Source organism: Parus major, chromosome 1 (genome assembly GCF_001522545.3).
Source record: "Parus major isolate Abel chromosome 1, Parus_major1.1, whole genome shotgun sequence".
NCBI lineage: Eukaryota > Metazoa > Chordata > Aves > Passeriformes > Paridae > Parus > Parus major.
Window position 1 is genome coordinate 6,634,266 of NC_031768.1, and position 18,533 is coordinate 6,652,798.

Sequence of the window (18,533 nt, forward strand, 5' to 3'; positions counted from 1 at the left end):
ATGGATCTTCTTCACCAACCAGAACAGGTACTTTACAAAGTGCAAGTGCAGAGCTCAGTAAGAGTGCTGCAATGGCTGCAGACACAGAAGTGCCAGACACGGCAGCGAGGCAGAACAACAGGTCCCTGCTGCTCTGGGAGATCATCTGCTGCCACAGAAGCTCATTATCACTGCCACTGCTGCTGCTCCACGCCAGGGTAAAGGGAGCACTGCAGGAACAGACCAAGGCTGCCAGAGTGGTTGGGATTCTGAAACAGAAAACCTAATGTTCCAACATTTTGTGCTCAACAGGAAAAAAGTCTCTGTTTCTCCAGGGAGATGTGGACACCCGCTCCCAGAGCTCTGCTGGCTCCGGTGGGCAGATCAGGGAATAAAAGCTTCACTCAGGGGCACCTCCCTCATAATTCAGAAGCAAAGTTTGGAGGAAGGCAACAAAAATATCCGTTGTGATAACAACAGGAAACTTGTGTGCATCTAGATAACTTGCTGATAGAGAAGCTTGCCAACAGATCTCCAGTGCTAAAAGGAGCTGTAAGAGTCTTGTTAAAGGCCACTGGAGACTGAAATGGTTCTACCTAGACCAGCTCTAATGATGATAGATGATATCCAAGAGTGAATTATACAAATTGTTGGCTCAACCATTGTAGTAAAGACTGAAAAAATTCCTGAGGGGTTACCAAGGGTTACCTTGGGCTTTGACAGATTCCAGAGGTGGTGATGCCTGTCAGAGCTGTGTGACTGCTTAATCTTTGGCATCAGTAAGAGCACTCAGAATAATTCTCTCTTAACTCAAACCTGCAGACATCTAGAATTTGGGGAAAAAACCAAACCCTGAAGCCTTGCTTGAGAACAATAGGATAAACCTCATAGATTTGCTGAAAATGCAAGAAGTAGGGAAGGAAGTTAATGTGTCATATTGAGAGTGATCCTCCTAAATGTGATATCACGTTTTTAAATAAAGACTTGAAATGTGTTCAGAAATCAACAGAAAATAAAGGGATGCCAAACTAAAGGAAATTCCAAGCAGATAAAATTTTATTTGGAAATAAATCAAGTTTTGCTCAGAAAGGAGAGTTGATTAAGAAGGAAATGCTCACCAGTGGGCCCTCTTTGTTATGCAGTATAAAAAACAAGAGAACAACACTGAAGGATGAATATAGGAAGCTTCTGTTGCTGAAACCATTTCCTAGCAATCTCTCCAGTTGATTTATGTCTGCCTCAGTGATTGATTTGTAGCAATAATTTGCTGAGCCTGCAGAATGTGTATGATCATAAATGTGAAGGTATAGCAAGCTACAGACACAGACTTTCTAATTTGCCAGGGAAAAATGACTGAAAGTTGCTGAGAAATACAGTGGAATATCCAGAACAAAGCTTCCACTTGAGATCATATCTGTGTCAGCAACAACAAATATTTTTGGGTTGCCCCAGGAATGGGCAAAAATGGATCAATTTTTTGATGAAAGAACATGAAGAAGAAAAGTATCCAAAAATAAGTGTCCAAGTCCACCAAGTCCTTTCTTGTACTACCAGTCTTTTGCTTTTCAATTTTACCAGCTGTTAATGTGAGGAAGTAAAACTTCTCACGTCATGCCATCAAGAGTCACAGTTAAGTGTTATCTTGTGTCTGCTCAATACCCCAAAAGATGAGTAAAATCAGTTATAATTGTTGTGAAAGACACAGATATTTTGCATTCCTTCCTGATTTCAATGTTACTTATTTTGCCAATGCATCCAAAAATTAGAACACAAACACAGGGTAAATCTCTAGCATTAAAATAAATTGTTTTTGTAAAAATAAAATAAATTATCTGTTGTACATCTGTGTGCATAGTACAGGTTTTTTTAGTTATCTATTTGTTTTATGAGTGCATTTTGAAAGGTAAATAGAACCTAAGTGCTGTAAGCAAAGAGTGCATTATTCCTAGAAGACTGGTTGTCATTATCAAGGTCATAATTAGCACCACTTAGCCACCTCTAAAGTAATGTAATTCTTTTATCTTAATGATACCAACAGAGCTCCTCTAAAATACCCTAGAACCTGTCATCTTCAGTGTAACTGTCAGCTGAAAGTTTTGCCATTAACTCATCATCTGTGCTGATTAGCACTCTGCATGCACGAAGATGAGCTTTCCAGGGAGCACCAGAGCCTTTTGCAAAGCCTAAATCACAGAAATTTGCATTCACACACGTTTTAATTCTGGTAATTATGGGGTTAGCAATCTGGGTTGCATCAAGCTGAAATGTGAAAAAAAAAATGTGAAAAATAAACTCTCCCAAGCATCAGACTCAGTAGTTCTACTGGGACTCCGTTTGTGGGGCAACAGGAAATGGTGTGGAGCAACTTCAGAACTCAGCTCTAGGTGATACTGTATTTTCAAATAACAATTTTCTATTTTGGAACAGTATCTTAGACCATCTTAGGCTAAATTCAGGGTCAACAGGTATTTTGTATGGCTAATGATGTTTATAGATTGTGGTTTTCTTCCCCTTCCGCTTCTTCTCTCCCTGCCCAAGGACTTTATTATAAGAAAGAAAAGAAGTAAAGAAGATTATAAAATACCATGTAGGACATGATATTTAGACAATGTTGCACACCATAGCTATGGAAAGAAAGAAAAAAAAAAAGTTCTACAGAATGTTCCAGGCTGTAGAGTATTTTCCTGTTAAACAAATTCCAAACAAATAATGGCAGATCATTGTTTCCAAGGGTTTTGTGCAAGAGGAAGGAGAGAAAATGTGTATTCACTAACAGCAAGGAAGGGGTTACCCAGCCTCCTGCCCAAAGCAGATCTTGTGTATTTTGAACAAACTGAAGGATGGAAAAACCATAAGCTCTGTGGGCTTCAGGGTCTGGCCACCTTCAGAGTGAATCCCTTTATTCTTACACTGAGCTGGCATTTCCTGTGGCTCTGGGTGGTGCTTGGTGCCCCTGTTCCATCACAGGGTGCTGGGGGCTCTTCTGTGCTTTGGAACTTCTCCTGTTGGAGGCATTTCAAGAAGCATTAAAACCATGACATGGCAGAGTAGGTCTTGAAAGTAAAACATCATGATACCATGCCCTCAGTGGGTCCCTTAGGGAATGTTCCTATAATCTCTTCACCTCTCTCTGGTCCCCCAAATACAGAGTTATCTTGATGCACTGGAATAGTCCCAGCTGGGGATTCACAGACAGATTGTTCAACATGTTGGCAAAAACTGGTTAGAATCAAATTGGTAAACTGTGGATGGCACTGTTGAGTATTTATCTTCATTTTTATGGACTAGGACATATATTCTTTGTTTCTCAAGATAATTTTCTTCCTTAGATGTGTATTCAAAACCATCTGAAAACCATCACCAGTCTGATGTTGCAGAACAGTCTTCACTGGTATGAAAAATGGGTTTGTACACGAAGATGGCTGTGGAATATTTACTCATCAGTGTTCATTTTCACTGGCATGTTTTCAACAGTCCTAGTGATTTCATGCTTCCTGACCAGCCCTTTTCAGGCACTGTGCTGAACTCAAATCAATGAATAAGCACCTTGAAGCAAATTATCATCACTCATGACTATTTGCACTTGGTTAGTTCATTTTGCATTATAATCACAACCTGGAATCTTCTGATACACAAACACAGACAACAAAAATTCACTGTCCACCCTGTTGCTGACCCATGTTTCCCTCTCACTCATCTCTAGAGCATCCCACCAACCTCCTGGTGCAGTGCCTGTCCTGAGTGCAGGACAGTGGCTGTGGGACATGGAAGGGGATGAGGGGAGTGGGATGCTCTGAGTCAGCCCCCAACACTGGCAGAGCTCCTGCTCTTCAGCAACTGATTGATGCAGGACCTCCTTATCCACTCCTTCCCCTGCACAAAGCTCTCAGTTCCTCCACAGCTCTGGATGCAGAAGGCATTAATATGTGGCTGCATTTGAGGGTCTGGAAGCTTTAAGCAGGGATATAAATATTGAAAGGGGGGTGCCATGAAGAGAGATCCAGGCTCTTCTGGGTGGTGCCAAGGACAGGAGACAATGAAGAAAATGAAAGAAGCTCCACCTGAACATGAGGAAGGATTTCTTTCCTTTGCAGTGACCAAGCATTGAACAGATTGCCCAGAGAAGCTGTGGAGTCTGGAGATATTCCAGAACCCTCTGGACACAATCCTGTGCTGTGTGTGCTCTGGGATGACCCTGCTTGAGCAGGGGAAGGTCCCTTCCAAATGACCCATTCTGTGATTCTGCAGTGGAGAAAACAGTCAACTGCAGGTCAGGAGTTTTCTTAAAGCCATGAAGAAAAGGTAGGTAAATCTACTAGAATATACTTAAAACATTAATTCAGATTTCAGAGTGTTCCTCTACACCTGGAAGAACAAACAAAACACAAGCTTGAGACTGGCTCCCTCAAGAGCAGTGCCCTCAGCTACATGAAATGGAACTTTCTGTTCCCCCAGAGAAACATGTTTTGCACTCACTGGATGAAGTTTTGCTGCCTCAAGATGCCAAAAGATATTTAGGCTCTATAGAAATGTGGAATAAAATGTTAAGTACTTTTTAGCCACCAAAGAATTAGGTAAATGTTTTCTTTCTTTCTTTGCTAGGATGGCATCAATAATTTAATTTTGCAAAATATTTCCAACTCTTTATTTCATTGTGTGATGCAACAGAATTAGGCATGTGTGGTATGAAAATTCAGAAGATATTTTGAGAGGGAGACTGAATTGTCTCATTCACATTTTTAAAGTAACTTCTCTGCATGGTTGTGCAGTCTGACTAAAACACTTATTGATCTTTCACAGCATCAGACACTCCTGTCTGTATGTCTCAGAATTGTCAAATACTTTTACATGAAGGAAATGTTTCAATTTTCTTCAAAATTTGAGCATCCTACTGATGAGCATTAGGCAGGCATCATCAGTGGGTGAAATACAGCACAAATCTCCAGGTAGCAGAAGATGTGCCCAGGCAGTTCTCACACAGAGCAGTGCCTGTTTGGTTCAGAGTGAGGAGAGTTTTCTTCCAGGTGTTTGAAGACACAAACACAATGCTCCAGAAACAGCAGGTGAAGTGCAATAAACCCATTTTTTTTCTCCAGACTCAGCCTTCCCCCACACACAGCCTCTCTGAAAGAAAACAATGATTTTTAGATATCTGTACAATTTCATAGCTAGTCAAGTTACGTTTCAGTGGCAACAACAGATTTCAGACCACATCTTGACAAACATCTTCTGAAGGCAAAATGATCACAAAACTGAATTGTTACTTTTAAAAATGTACAATCCCTCTGTGTGGGAGTGGGTTTTTTTCCAGAAGATGTGAAAAAAACATAGCTGCAGATACATCTCCCACTAACAAAACAGAGGTAATTGAAGTTAAAGTTAGCATGTGTGACTAAAGAGATTATGCTGGTAACTTGTTTTTAATCTCTTTAGGTCTCTATTTTTTGTCTTAATTATGTGCATTAGTTCAAATGCCAGTGTCAAGACAGACATGAAGGCTTTCCCTTTCTCTCTGGCTTATCTTCATGACTCATTTGCCTTCAAAAGGAGTTTATTATAATAAATATGGGATAAAATATAGTAACTGACCGTAGTAATAAGTATTTTTAAAAATGTATATGTCTGTATTTGCTTTCAAGTAAAAGAAGCCCTGAAACATTTTCAACAAACTTAAATAAAACCTTCTGGAACTTTTGTTTGACTGACACTTTCTGCTCCAATATAAACTCCAATATGAAGTCAGTAGAGGAGACCCTGCAAGGGAGGTCTAGAAGAAGGGCTCCAGGTGCTCCTCAAACCTCTGGGACTCCCTCATCCCATCTTGATGTGGTGAGAGACTTTGCTGGGCAGCACTCGTGGTGCTTTCAATGCTGTCCAAATAGCTGCCAACAGATGTCTGCAAGATTTCTGTCCAAAAGTCCTGTAAAGACCCCAAGAAGTGGTACAGGTGACAGCAAGGAGCAGCCTGGGCTCTGGAAATTGGGAGAAATTTCTGTGTCCTCTCTGCTGGACTCAGCCCCAGCAGGGCATGGGTTTAACACTCAACCTGCACATTTCAGGTTGTCCCTGTACCAGACCCACCTGGTCTTTCTGGTCTTTCTGAGGGCATGTTAAACTGACTTAGTGGCACTCATGGTTTAGCAGCTCCTGTTGGTTTGCCCAGACCCTCTTTCCAGGTTTTAGACCCCTCATGAATGCAGGCACCCTCTGACCTTTGGAGGGGAAGGGTGGGTGTTGCACAATGTGTGACCCAGCCAGCGAGTGGGACTTGTGTGCACCTGAACTTTGCTCGTGTTGTTTAAAGCACTTGAAGCAGATTTATACTGTGCAATGTCATTGCTGCTATCAGCTTTTCTCTGTTCTGTCACAACCATCCCAATATCAGGTAATTTTTATGCATCCTGTTATAAAAATGAACTTTCAGTGGTATTAACTAAATGTCCCTCTAATTACCAGCTCCATAAAAGAGTGGCTTGTATGTAGCTGATGGATTGCTGGTATCACTTGAGGTTAGATGAAAGCTTGTATAAGAAATTACAACAATCTGAACATAATACCACCTTTGGAGAACAAAGGTTTGTTATAGATCACAAAGCCTGGCTGCAGCTTGAGCAGGATTTTAGAAGCAGACCTGCCATTACAGGCATATGGGGAGATGAGTGGAGATCATTAGTGTAGGCATTGAAATAGCAAAAAAGATTTGGTCTGGGAGAGCAAAAAAGCCTGGTAGAAACACCAGAAGAAATAAATAATCCACTTACAGCCATCAAACTCCAGCCAACAACAAAAAACCCCAAAAGCATCAAAAAGCTTTGCTATCAGAGGAAATTTGAGCTACCTCAGAGAAATTTGTCCTGCCCTCACTGTCTGTCAGGTAAAACAGCATTGGGAATCTGTAGAAGCATCCAAAAAGAAATAAAGGTTGTTCTTCACTGCAAATCCTGTACAGGATGCAGTGAACTGAAGCCATGAGCACAGTTTCATCTCCCTCCTACATAATTGACTGCTTCACTGAACACCTAAAACCCTCAGCACTCCTCCTGAGAAGCAAATTTAGTGCAGGGGTTTGGGAGCTGAACGACCCTTTCTGCCAGCCCTCCTCTCCCTGCAGCAACCCCAGCCCAAGTTCCACCAGGTAGAAATCACACAGACACAATTCCCTTTCTCTGTCAGGCAGATGAGCTGAGAAGAGTCATTCCCAAGGTGCCATTTCTTATTTTCTTTAAACTCCTCCACTGGATGGTACCCTATAGATGCAGGACATTTTCTAGTGTGACCCAAGGAATCACATTCCAGTAATAAGTAAATAATGTTAATTGCCTATTTTGCTTTTTGCAAATCCAAGCAGAGGATCTCAGATCCCGACATCGTGCTCATTCCTAAAAGTGACTTAGAGCATCTTTTTTCCTCACACAATCATGCAAATTTGGATGATCAATTATTAGAAATTGGCCAGAGACAATGAATTAGCACATTTTGTAATTAGGAACTGTGAATAAATTGGTTAAATTCATGGGAATTGTTGGTAACTTCATTGACCTCTCGTGTAACTATACTGTCTCAGCAGTATTTTTGATAGTGACTGTTGCTTATCCGGTGATATCAAACATTCTCTAAAATAATATTGATTACTTCTGCTTCATGCAACTTAGAAACATATTAAACTTTTTTGACTGCTTCAGAGAAAAAGTGTCTTAATCTGGATCTTCATTTAAAAACCCCCTCAAATCAGAAATAATCTCTGATCAAGTCCATCAACATGCTGCCTGTAAAAGAAAATTGAGTGCTGAAATCCATCAGCACCACCTTATGCAGTTTTTTGAGAGCTCTGTTTAGCAGTAGTAACCCCCAGCTTCCACAGAAAAACCCCACAAACCATACAGCCCAGAAGGGAAATGGAAACCCCTGCCTACACATAAGTTCTTGATCAATAAATGTGGATTCTTCACCTGCAGAGAGCAGGCAGGGTGAGTGTGCAGGGCCTCAAAGGGTTATCCACAATAGGAGCAGAGCAAAGCAATCAAAGTTCAATTTGTAGTGCCAGGGCAGCAGGGAGGGAGGACAGGGGAGCTGCTCTCACACTGAGCTGCCTGCTCCTTGCCTTGGTGGTTTATCTCCAGCCAAAATTCCGGCACAGATGTGAGATTTGCAGCAGAGAGAGGCAGATGTGTTTGCTTTCTGCCTTTGGCACAGGCTCCAGGACAGGGCTGCTCTTCTGTCACAGCACAGGTGCCAGACAGGGTGGCAAAGTCCCTGCTGTCACCAGCCCATGAAGCTGCTCGTTCCTGCACACAGCTGGGAGCACGGGAAGCAGCAGCAGGCAGGCTTGCAGGTAGCTTTATGTAGAAAAACACATGGCCTGATGTCTCTCCCCTTAAAGAGTCATTTAAGAGCTAGGCCGATCAGGGAGATTTCCCCAGTTGTTTTTGGAGATATTTCTGAAGGAGCTGTAGAAGTGGTTTTCAATCTTGTGAGCAGTGTTATGAGCCACAGGTGTTGTTATGAGTTCAAACCTCACTTTGCACCTGTGAGAAGGGAACTGAGGGGATAAAACACATTTATTTTGTGTTGGCAGGACTGGAGCCACCCAATGCTGGTCAGGACAGATGTGGCTCCATCAGCAGTGCCCACCAGGGCTGCTCTCCCCAGAAAACCCCTCTGCCCACCAGTCTGGGTGGCAGCAGGGACAGGGGACAGCAGCCAGTGCAGGGTGACATGATTTCTACCCCGGGGTTTGGGAGTGGAGGCTGAAAGTGATGCACAGCACCTTCTCTTGTGTGTCTGCAATGCATTCAAAAGGGGCTTTAAGAAAACAATGTCCCCAAAAGCTGCTTTCTGCCCCTCCTGAGGAAGTTTGTATCTTCTCTACCTGCTACAGAATCTGGGGGACACAGCACAGGCTGAAGAGCTCAGCCAAGCACGAGGTGAAAGCACCATCAGCAAGAGCTCTGACTGTGGCTCTCACTTCACCTTTTTCTGTACTCTGATTTCCCTTTCTGGACTTTTCCTCTTTTCTACAAGACAGAGTCACCTGACACAAGTTCCTGCAGCTTTCCCAGTCTCTAGAAATGGGGGTGTTTGCCTTGCCTAATGCAATGCCTCAGTGTAAACGTAATTTCTGTGTATCAACTGTACAGTGCTTAAGTAAGCAAATATCTTACTTGGTGCTCTTTAGATTTTGACTTCTGACACATTTGAATTTTACTATCTCCAACATCATGGAGCTATCAGAAGGAGCCTACAGCAATAAACATTTCATTGTGTTTGCTCTCCAGTGTGAAAGTACACTTTCTGAACTGTGGGGGCCTCCTGTATGTGTGCTTTCATATCTGCCTGAACCTTTCACCTGCAGGACATTTTGTGTTTGCAGGCGTTGAAGTTTACACAGTGGTGAATCATGGGTTCCTTTGAAAGGAGAATTTTATCACTTCTGCAGTTTGAGTGGCTTTCAAATGTATTTCTAAAAAATAATACCTGGACTTTTTTTTTTTACTAGAAAGCATTTATATGGTGAGGGAATGACTATTAACAGGAGATCCCTGGAAAGAGAGTGAATAAACAGAAGTACAATAAAGTATTATGTACAAAATTCCTGTGTATTTGTGGGCTAGGACATGTGAACCACCTCCAGAACACTTTGTTATATGTTTTCTTTGTTTTTTCTATGCCTATTTAAACCACCAGCTTGTGACACATGCTTGTTGTAATTTTAATAGCTCCTCTTTTCTAGTGTGTTTTCCATCTCCTCAGAGTCCTGGTAAGCCTGAGGTGTGCTGATCACATCCAGATCTCGTAGTGACTAATCTGATGGGAAATAATCCCACTTATTAAATATTCTTCTATCAGAACCTTTTTATCTTATTTTCCACAGAAAAAAAAAAAAAAAAAAGATCTGTTCATGTGTTATGCCACATAATTTAGATACTTATGCAGCAAAACATACTGATTATCTGCATGTTTGTTTGTTTTCATCGAGTTTTCCCTCTGGAAAAAAAGTAAAAAGCCACAGTGTAGTAGCCAAGGGCAAGCAGAACCAGTTGCAGGTGAGAGTGACAGAGTTGTTCCCTCCTGGCACAGCAGGTGCTGACCCACAGGATGTGCTGGCTTCCAGGGTCTTCCTCTCCAAGCCTGGAGAAAAAGCTGGATCTTCTGCTTGCATGGCTGTGGACATGAAAACACATTACTAATTGATTTCTAAGCCACCCATAACCAAGAGAACCTCTTATTGTCAGGCCAAGTAAGGAGGGAGTGGCTCTGAGTACAATGCAGCTCTCCTGATTCATCTAATGAGATGACATTTAAGTTGTCAGTACAGCTCAGGGAGCAGGGTGTATTTCACAGGCAGAATTCACTCTGCTTAAATTGCATTTAGAGGTAAATGTGTGACAATGGTAGGCAATATAAAATACACAAAAATACAGAAAAAATGAAACTTTTTGGAGAAAACTGTAACTGGAAAGGAAATTGGACCAGATGAGTTCCTGCCCATCACTGCAGGATGTAGAATGATGAGATGCACAAGCACAGGAGACAGGATCAGGGCTCCTACTTACATTTTTACACACTTTTCAGTGCTTCTTTGGCATAGCTGAGACTTGTAAAGGGAATTGCTGAGATCCCAAGAGAAAAAAAATCTCAATCTATCACCCCTAAGACAGATGTGCTGACTGTGTTTGTTCCTTCTGGGAAATCTCCTCCTGAGCCCATCACTAAGTTTGTCTAAATGAAAAAAAGATCATCTGGATTTTAGTTTGAGACATGTGGACAGCTCAGGTGACGATCCAGCTCTCATGCTTCTACTTTGACCTGCATTTTTGTGCTTTCCATCAACCTGCTAAAATTGCAGCACAAAATCTCTCAGACAGGAGGATGTGCACTGAGCTCTTCCCAGTGATGACTGCAGCCAAAATCTCTTTCTCGTTCCCAGATCCTTTAACAAAGGAATTGTGTGCATGTAATTTACTTTTTTTTTTATTCCCACACAAATGTACACACATGAGCACACACCATCCTTAAGGCTCATGCACACCTCAGCCTCTGCCCATCAGGAATTTGGATTAAACACAGTTCACATGCTAAGGCTGCTTCCACAATCCATCACACCAGAAGCTGGCAAAGTCTTTAAAATGAAAATGCTAATTCAGAAAAGGAAAAACCTATTAAAAATAAACCAATGCATTAATAAACAGAATGTTTAGGTAGTTAACAAATGTAATTTCTGACTATCTAGCAGCAGCCAATTCCAGAAGGCAGCAGGTATCTTTAAGCACCTGTGAAAGAAATAAAAAAAAAAAAGGAGGGAGGATGTTTTCAGTTGTATAAAATTGTAGCTATGGTTGCATAAATATAGAAAACTTCAAAATCCTGGAATACCTGTTAAGCATTAAGTAATAACTTAATTTCCTAAAAGTAATTTCTGAATTCTAGGAATTTTCTAGCAGTTGATGTATTTTTTTTAGTACCGTTGATGTAGCAGTTAGCTTAATTTCTTTTTTTTCTTTCCATGAATAGCAGGCAGGTGCCTGCAGCAGCAACTGCAAAAGCAGGCAAGCAAAAAAAAACTAGTCCTCTCAAAGGTTTCTGGTTTCTGAAGATTGCCTAGAATGGGCAGGGCTAAGATCTAATTGTGCAGATGGTTATTCAAAACTGCAATCCAGTGATGCAGTGCTGCAGGGCAGCATGGTTTCCTGGGCAGTGTGGCAAACACAGCTCATGGAACACCTCTGATCCTGTGGGGACAGCACTGGTTTGGGGACAGCCCGTGGCCACTGCTGTGCAGCAGATGTGCAGCTCTGATGGGAGTGAAAGGCTGCTGGTGAATCCACTCAAAGTGACACAAAGCCAGGCTTTATGGCAGTTTCAACCTTTGGCATCGATAAAGGCCATACCTGTCCCTCATTACTTTGCATTTTCATGCATCTCTGGCCACAGTCCATCTGATTAGGATGGGATATAAAGCTGAGATACTACAAGGGATGGCTCATCTCACAAGAACCAGCATGCACTTCCCCCCAAGAGGTGTAGCAGTTCCAAGCAGTGGGTTTGGTGAGGAGGAGGAGGAGGATGGGGGGGATCACCATCAGAAATACCTGATGTCTCAGAGGGACTCTGCATCCTCCTTACCTCTGTCTCATCATGCTCTGGGAGTTGTCAGGAGCAGTTTTGAAGCCTAGCTGACTGTGTGTGTGGCATTCTCCTTACCCAAATACTCCAGCCCAGCTGACATTTTGTAGCCCCTGAGAAGTGACCTCTCCGTGCCCAGCAGCCCCTCTGAGCTGCCCATGAGGACAAGAATGAAGCCATCTGCTGATGTTTATGGTGTTTATACCTGATAACCAGAGGTGCAGATGGGACAGAGGGAACAGCCTGGCCAGTGGCTACCCCAAATCACAGGGTACACATGGCCTTGTTCTCACAGCTTCTAGGTCTGGGTTGGCATATAGACAAGCACCATCAGACAGGCTGGACATTATTTTGCTACTTCAATATGTTATAAGATAAACAGGCCCTGTAAAAAAAGAAAAATTGGCTTAAAACTCTTTGGAACAAAGGAGAACCATAGAAAGAAAAGAAGTATTTGTGCTATTTCTTTTGCTGTTTTAGAGAAATTACAGGTACAGTTTCTTCTCTGCAGCTCTGGACAGCAGAAGCTCACTCCTTTAAAACCAGCACAATCCAAGATTTCCATAAATCTTAAGGACCAGCAATCCAAAGCTTTAAAGACAAAGTGTCATAAGTGGGGTTTTTGGTGGAGGCAGAAGAATTGGCAGTTCTGCATCTCAGTTGTATGGAAAATCCAACAGCTGTAGTAAGTTTGAGAAAAGCACAGGAATTTTGGGCATGATTCTAGGAAAAGAAATCCTGGGCTTTCAGTGGTTGTTTTCTTTATTCTTGTTTCTCTACAGTTAGGCCTGAGGCAGCTGGTACAAACCTACAGCATTTCCAGAAGTGTATTTATGATTTCTGTCCAAGCATAATGATTTATGTAAAAATGCATGGTACCTTCAGGAACAAGCTTCTGGAGACAGGATGTTTTGTGACAATTAGAAATACAGATCTCCTTCCACACCTACATGCTGCTTGTGCTAATACTCTCCTGTAATAAATGTTTTCCCTCTTTTACTTTCCACACCAAAACATGGGCTGGGAGACAGATGAAGTATTTGTACAATGTTTGGAAATAAGTTATTCAAAATCCAGTTAACCCACAGTGCTGGCACTGTAAGATGTGGTATAAATCAGGTGTTGCTTTCCTGACAGGAAAATCAGGTGTTGCTTTTCCTGGTTGTCTCCTAGCAAGATCAGCCTGCCAGGCCCCCTGGGTGCTGAATTTGTCACTGTGCTCATTTATCTCCTTGTCCCTCACCTGCTCCTGGCTCAGTTCTGGGGGACAGGAGCCCACCAGTGCTGGGTCCCACACTGCCCTGTGGGCACCACGATGGAGAGCAGGACACGACACTGTCCTGTACAGATGGGACTGGGACAGAGGACAGGGCCACCTACACGGGTATTACTGCATGAAGAAATGCTGCTGCCAGGAGTCTGACCCCACTCTGGTGTGGGACTCCTTTTCCCAAGCCTCATGAGCTCCTCACAGACCAGAGGAGGAAAGTCCCACAGCCAACAGCATCTTCTCCTCCCGGTGCTCCAGCGCTGTCCAGGACAGAGGCAGTGGCCCAGGCTCAGAGGAGATGCTGGGAAAGTGAACCAGGTGGAGTTCCACGTCTGTTTCTGCCTGAATTCATGGAACACTGTAAGCCACAGAAGCTGAATCAGCTCTCTGAGGCTGCTGGTCTCACAGGCAGCACAGCACATGGCTGGTCCTTTGTTCACTGAAACGATGTTCAGCTCCTTCACTTCAGTGACATTTAATGGAGACATTTGAAAGCATGGCAATGAGCAGGAATGTGACAGGCTTCATATTCATAACCATGCCAGAAAGAGTTGTATCTACGAAGATTTAGCCCAGATCACGACGTTTCCCAAGGGAATTTACAATCTCAGTTTTATCTGGACAGAGAAAGGGAACAGGATGTGTCCCCCTGACAGCCACCACTGCAGCTGAGGCAGCACTGGCTTACATGTAGATATTCAGAGATAAAACTGTAAGCTGGCTAAGCTTAACCTAAAGAATTAACATCAGGGGTTTTAGGTGCTGTAACAGACCTCAAATAGTGGATTACAGATATTTCACAGGCTAAGAAAAATAACATTCCCACACAGCTGGCTTGAATTAATTCTCCTGCTTCCAAAACACAAATGAAAGACTTGGTGGTAATCCCCAGCTGCCAATTAAAAGTAAAGAAGATATCAAGGCCTAAACTGTGACAATAGTCACACAGTAACAGGCTGTCACTCCACTGCCTCTTTCTCTCCAGCTTCTGGTACTTGACTCCCACACGTGGACACGGATTTTTTAGCTGGGCCTGTTGTGATAAGATGAGAGGAAATAGTTTTAAACTAAAAGATGGTAGATTTAGGTTAGCTATAAGAATGAAATTTCTTATGATGAGGGTGGTGAAACACTGGAATCAGTTTCCCAGAGAAGTGGTGGATCCCCCATGCCTGGAAACAGTCAAGGTCAGGTTGGACAGGGAACTGAGGAACCTGATCTAATTAAAGATGTCTCTTCTCACTGCAGGGGTTTGGACTAGATGGCCTGTAAAGATCCCTTCCAACCCAAACAGTTCTGTGATCAGGCTGGACTGTGTTTAGTTTTCTGAAATTCTGAAATTCTCCAGTTTGGTGGGTACTCAATCCCATCCTGGGATTGCCCTGCTTGCCCAGGGATGGGCATGAAAAGTAGATGCCAGTTCTGTTGGCACTGAATACCTCTGGAAAAGTAAAAGATGCCACCTATTTTTTCAAGCCAGGTGTTTTCTTTTCAAAAGCGGTGAAACAAAAAGAAAAAAAAATGCACTCTGGGAAAGTAAAGGATCAAGTTTTTTGTTGAGCATTTCACTCTCTAAGGTACAAAATGGAAAGACAATATTTTAGATGATTTCCCTAGTTTCAGAGCTCATCTGACTCTCTATCTTTGTTTACCAGAGCTATTTTCTAGTTTTTGCAGCCTGTCTGTGGTTTGCAGTGCACTTAGACCCCCTCAGCAGGGGTAAGTGCTGTCCCTGCTCCTCAGCAGCCTCCCCTTCCCACCCTGACAACTGCTCTCCCCCAAGAGTCAGTGACTCCTCTGGCACCAGCACCTTTGGAATCTCCCCTTTCCTCTTCCTCTCTCCTCCTCTCACAACTTTGTCAGGCTGATTGGCTGGGGCTGTTCCCTGATTAATTTTGGGGCAGTTTGTGTCCTCACAAACTGGATCAGGGATGGATTGGATCATCTCCACCACTCCCTGCTGAGCAGACTCCTCAGGGATGCAATTTGTGGGATGCCCTGGGCACTCTGCCCCTAAACCCTGTGGGAAAGCCTCTCCAGGGAAAAGAGCAGAGCTGGGTCTGGAGTGGCCACCTCCTTTGGAGCAGGCTGTCACACAGCTCCATTCCATCTCTGACAGCCTGCCTGGAAAAGCCAAGGCATTTGCTTTCCTGATGGGTCACTTCTCAAGTGTGAAAGATGTCCTCCAGCCCAGGACCAGACAGTTCATTGGATAAGGATAAGGAATGGGGCTTTATAATGAGGATTTTAAAATACAATAAAGGCACCAGCATCTTCCTTGCTGCTTTGCTGGAGCCAGAAAAGCAAAACTTCAGAGCTGTACTGGATCTTTAACAACTCTACTGGACTTCAAGCTCAAATTAATATTTTAGACATTAACAGACATGATGTTTATTTCTTTGCCTCTTTTTTCTCCCTGCCCTCCAGTTAGACTAACATATTCAAACTCCCCAACTCAGCTCTTGCTCAAAGCCAAATCACATAAAAGTATCGAAACCCAAAATTACACCAACTCTTTTAAAAGATATCCCAGCTTCTAATGCCGCAAGAACTTCAGAAATATTTGTGTCTTTTGAAAGATGTGATGACTTTTTCTCTCTCAGGCAGTCTCTAGGAACCTGTGCTTTCAAAGCTTCTACTGGACAGCAATCTGTGGAGACAGCAATGCTCTGGGGGCATTTCTTACTCCTGAGTCCCACCCATCCACAACCTGCTGTGCCCTGAAGAAAAATAACCTCTCACAGGCTGGATCTGACCACCCTCCAACATCATTGACTCAACCCCATGCTAAATTAATTGAGTAGTTAATTCCTGTAGATTAAAAAAATATATATTTTTTCTGTGTTAGACATTATTTTACAACTTCAATGTGTTCTAAGATAAACCTCCTGCAGAATGTTTAATATTGACAGAGACTCTCTGGGGGGATTTTAGGCCGATGGTGCAAGATTTGCACACTCCAAACTGATGGATACTCCAGGACAGTGAATGCTGCAGACAAGAAGCAATTAACTGGATTTGGCTGGAGCTGGGCTCTGTCCCTGAGCCTCAGCATTCCCCCTGGCCAGGGAAAATGTGTGGGCCTGGAGAGAAGCACCTCTCCAGAGGTGGCCAAATTCCAGCTGTTGCAGGGTGCAAGGAGTGAGTGGAGACAAGAGGAAGGAGAAGGGTCTGGAGGAGTTGTGGGCAGGCACAGGCTGGCCATTTCTGCCTGGTTATCTTTCAGTGCTGAGAGAAATTAGTGGCTCCTCTAAACTACTTTTCACACCCAGATGTCTGTATTTCATGACTGGTCAATTAAATTGCTCTAATCTCTTATTTTGAGGTTTTTCATAATGTTTGCTTTGTGGGAAGAGCTTTATTTGGGATAAACTGGTGTAAACATTACAAATGGGCATTTGCCAGGTTATGCTGAACCAAGCCATTAACTAACTGAGAACAAGTATTTTGTGAAACAAAATTCAGGTATACATTCCCAACAGGACAAGCTGCTGATGCAAGAAGACAGCAATATTCAGAGAGGTTGGTTAAAGGGCAGGAGCCTGCTGGGAAAGAGCTTAGAAAAAGCACTGGCACATTGCTTGTTGTGCACATCTCAAATGCTTCAGCACTGTTGAAACATTTTGGGAAATAGTTGCTCTCATACCTGTTGAACCAAAGAAAAGATGAGTCCTCTCATTTTCTTAGCTTTGCCACTGGGAATGTAAATTATGCTGTGCTGACCTGTGAGTGTGAGAGACACATCTGCTGAAGATCAAAGCACAGCCAGGCACTGAGTCCCCACACAGAAAACCCCAGGAGGTCTGTGGGGTTGTTTCCTCGCTCAGACCAGCCCAAGGTGAAGAGCAGAGCAAGGGAAGGCATGTCCAGGGTGCCCTGCACTAGCTGCAGTCTCATCACTGAGCACAGTGCCAGCTGTGTAGTGCTGCTCTCACTCATGCAGGATCAGGTTCCTGCAGTGCCCTCAGCTCCTGGGGCTCGGCTCACCCAGGACAGACCCACCCCTGCTGCAGAGCTCCTGGGGCCAAGTGTTTGGCATCACTGGGAGTCTGTGAGATCTGATTCTGTAGAGGAGAACATCTGGGGCTCCACATGCTGTGTGCTAATTGCTGCTAATCAATCCCAACTAAAAAGGCTTAAAGCCATGATGTGGGTCAATGTCCACCATTTGTTCATCAGTGGACAACACCATTCATTTCAAGCTTCATTAGGCATGCAATTATGCTGAAACCCATATTTCTCATGCATGACTTAGACTACCAAGTCAGGGGAATAATACAGAAAAAAACCCAAAGCCTCTGACTTTGCACAAAGCCTTTGACTTTGCCCAAAGCAAAAATGTCTTTGTGGCAAAATAATGCAAAAGTCAATAAAATATTCCACAGCTGTAGCCAAGCTGGGGCTTAAGATACAAGCAAAAGTACTGATGATGGAGATCCCTTGTTCAATTAAGCAATGAAATGACTCAAAACCCCAGCAAATCTGCATCAACATCAATAAGTGTAGAGGTGCTTTGTGTTGGCCACTTTGTTTATTGCAGGTGACCTCCTCTGAGGACATGGACTGAAGGTAGGTCAGTCTTGTGTGGTGGTTGGCCTCTGTTGGAAGGACTTTTGAGGGGAGAAATGAGGACAGGTCAGAGTTAAAGGGCAGTGGGAGCTCTAGAGACATGGCTAGCTCATGCAGAATTTGTTTGGCATTCTTCCTGAATTTTTCTGCTGGAATTAATAAGCTGGACTGTGACAGAAAGGCTTCCTTAAACCAGCATCAGACCACATCTGGTGGGCACAGGTGGAAATAAAGGCAAAGTAAGACATGTTGAGAGAAGTCATGGTCTGACACAGTTGCTAGTGGAGTCTGAAATAGTTTTCTGAAATAAGAAGAAACAGGATGAGATTTTTACATCTGTGTGTGGAGGAGATGTGCTGTGCAGTTAAAAGGAGATCAGAATCCTACCTCTCCAGTGTTGGCAAAGAGACCTGAAATAATCTGTCAAGCAAATGGCCTTGGTGAGGATCATCAGGAAGACACAATGAGATGAAGCTGATCCGGGATCCTCTTTTGGCTTTTACCAGCGATTGGACAAATTATTGCTTTGGTATTTTAATTACCATTACCTCTGGAGAAGCCTGATGGGTGCTACTGTGCAGGGTGAGGTAGG